Source organism: Nothoprocta perdicaria, unplaced genomic scaffold (assembly GCF_003342845.1).
Source record: "Nothoprocta perdicaria isolate Ctin4 unplaced genomic scaffold, notPer1 scaffold_338, whole genome shotgun sequence".
In the NCBI taxonomy this organism is placed as follows: Eukaryota; Metazoa; Chordata; class Aves; order Tinamiformes; family Tinamidae; genus Nothoprocta; species Nothoprocta perdicaria.
In genome coordinates this window covers 379,854-383,154 of record NW_020455575.1, presented here as the reverse complement: position 1 = coordinate 383,154, position 3,301 = coordinate 379,854, and positions in this window count along the sequence as shown.

Here is a 3,301-nt window from a genome sequence, read left to right as displayed (position 1 = left end):
TGGCCTCGGCGCATGACTAAGCGCACGGAAACTCAGCGGATCCGTGCGCAGTGAAGTAACGTCTCCAGAGCGGGCGGCGCTGGCCGCGACGCGCTCGCGGGGCAGGAGCGCCCGCTCAGCCCTGCCGTCACCCCCAGGGACACCGAGCACGGGGAGCGGGTTGGGAATGCGGCGGACAAGCCGGGTCCCCGCTGCCACCCCGGCGCTTGGCGTCTTCCATGCAAGATTTGGTGAATGTTCCCGAGCGGAGCTGCCGTGTGGCAACAGCTCGCGCTGTCCATCTGGCCGGAGCCGGGCAGGCGGCGCCGGGCGTCACCGTGAGCTAACCGCTGCCGGAGCCAGGATCCTGGGATGGGATCCTGGGACAGGACGTCACCACCCGCCTCCCGCAGAGCTCCAGCTCCTCTCGGCCGCTCCGGCTGCTCCCGCTTCCGTCGGGAGCTGCAAATTCTCGGTGCCTCCTCCAGCGCCGCGCTTCCCATCTCGGGAACCAGCTCTGATGCCCACCTTACCTGCCGGGGGACTACACCGCTCTGCATCAACTCCTGCAAGCTTAAACCCGGAGGCCACCTGTTAATCCAGGAGCGTGTTCTACCTGTGTCAATAAACAATAATAAATAAAAATCAATAATAATAATGTAAATCAATCAATTGACTTGGGGAGCTCCCTTTCTTGGCTTCTTCCTGCATTCCATTCAGGAATCATCAGTAGTGTGGTCTTAACTGGAGTATTTAACATGACATTATTAAAGTGCTGCAAATAACTGAGCTTAAGTGCTTGCTCTTCAATCTGCAAAAATATACAGTACACGCCAGCCCCCCGGCCCTTCTGCTGCTTGTGCACCTGGGGCGACAGCAGCAGTTCAACAGCACCGTCCCCGTTTTGGGCATTCCACAGTCCGCTCTTTGGACACCATCAGCTGGAAAAGCCTTTGAATTTAATACTCCAATCTATCAGAAACACAGACCCGTAACGTGCTCTCACTGCCCTAGTAATAGAGCATTAATGCATTGAATGCATTCATTTAAAGCATGAAAATAAGTTTCTAGACTTAGAGCCTAAGCACCTGTGCCTGACACGCTCTCAGGCAGTTCCTACTGTCATTTCACATCATCCTGCAGCCATGAGCTGACACAGGAGTTGGTTTTGGCACCGCGTTGGATTAAAAATCTTTCCCGTAAAATCTGTTTGTCCATCCTGCTCATTGCTCACGTTCTGGACTTAACTCGCAGCGAGATGCGGGGTGAATCATTGGCTGAAGTAAAGGCAGAGCAGTGACTACCACTTAAGGCTGCCAGTATTTCAACACACACACCTACGGTCCACGCTCTAGGCTTGCACTCTGCAGCAGAAGTGGAGAAAATTAAATATATCTCTATAAAATATATAAATATATTATGTTATGTATGTTTATTATTGATAAGATCTCAGGAAGGCCACACTTTTAAGCAGCATAGACCTTATTTTGGTTATGCAAACCGCTGGGTTTAGTCTTTCCGTATTTGTTTCTCAGAAATCCCATCCCTGGAGAAGGATACAGGATTATCCTCAGGTCAAGATACAGTATCCGCAGCATTCCCCGAGTTTCCTCCTGGCCAGCTTTGGTCGCCGGCCATTCCCGCAGCCTGGTCCTTCTGGAGCACAAGCACCCGCAGGGCGGTGCGTTATTTATCTCTCCAATCTCCGGAGCAGTCGCTCTCCTCGTTGCTGGGACATATGACTCACGCTGAGGAGCATAAAAGCAGAGGGCCGGTCGGCGCGCGCGTCCCTCCAGGCGCAGCTTGCTAAAATTAGCCTGTGAGAGGCGCAGGGCGAGGGCCCCTTGTTTGTTCCAAAAGGCACCTACGGGACGTGGAGGGCCACGAAAGGAGACGGCTGGAGGAGGGAGCCCATGGAAGGACGCGCTGCGCGCACGGGATTTGCTTTGGAGGAGTAGAAGCGCAGGGGGACAACAGGCTGCCACCCTTGGGTGTCCTCTTAAAGTGCAAAGGCACCTTCATCATCGCTCTGAGGCCCTCAAACTCATTTTAAGCGTAAGCAATGTACTCATCTGTGCCGTAAGAAACACAATATAAAGTATTTACAGCCAAAAAATGACACCAGCTGGATGTTGAGCCCTGAGGAACACAGTAAGCAGCTAAGGCCTTGAAAAATCAAAATAATTCCTAACACAAGAATAATCTTATCCCATACTCTACTTTTAACCATAAGCAGGAAATCAAGCTAAAAAGCGAAATGAAGCACTGGCCCTAGATCCCTTCCAAAAATGCGCCATGTGCACAGATAAAATTGGCCTTGTGACATTTTTCATACTGCAGCCCAAACCTGCTGTAATTCTGTTCTCATGGGACCCATCCAAGGGACGGGAGCAAACGCAAGACGCTCTTACCGGTAGCGGCCTCCTTCCCGAAATGCCTGCAACGGGACGTGCATATCTTGAAGGTTTGTTTTCCAAAACCTATTCCAGCTCCCACGGACCCCAGAATGACGTCAGGACTTGGATTTCTTAGATTTCCTCAGCTCTACGCCTCTCTCAAGCGCTCGTGGTCCGTATATCCTCCCAGCAAAAGGGAAGCACGATGACTTATCGCCTCTGAAGGCCCTGATAACGCCACATATGTTAATGTCAGATGCTTGAAATCAGAGTCGAAATTCATTGCAGCCAGAGATCAATCCCTGCACAAAAATAAAATCCATGGCTGCGGTGCATCCTGCCCACGCCTGCTGCTTCTTGAAGCTGTGGAGGTCTAAATGTTAACCCTAAATCCAAATTTTTGGAATTTTTAATATCAGTTCCTAGCCATACTCAACACCTCCTGTTCATCTAGTCTTTGAGATGTAAAAACTGATAGTCTAACTATATATTGCTTTATATTACATATACATAAACTCTATATACATATACACACACAGAGCTGAATATATATATATCTCTTATTTGAACTGGACTATCTTTTACTGGAAATGGGAAGAAACGGTCCCCTCCAGACACCTCCCGAAAACTGAAGGCTACAAGGCAGAACCACTGGGGAGATTTATAATCTCATCCTAATAAAACCCTTCGCCTGAAGTCCAGCAGGGGCATGAATCACCAAGCAGGAAAAACATTAATTCCTGTTACCCCAGCCCGCTTCCACTCCCGGGCTTCTGAAATCTGGCAGCTCTTGAAGATCCATCACCCCGAAGCCTGATCCCAATCTTAACCTTAAACTTGCTGAGATACAGAGACTGATCTGTAGCATAAAACAAAACATATGCCTGAATCCTCACGGATGCTATCCATCTTGCTAATTCCACGCA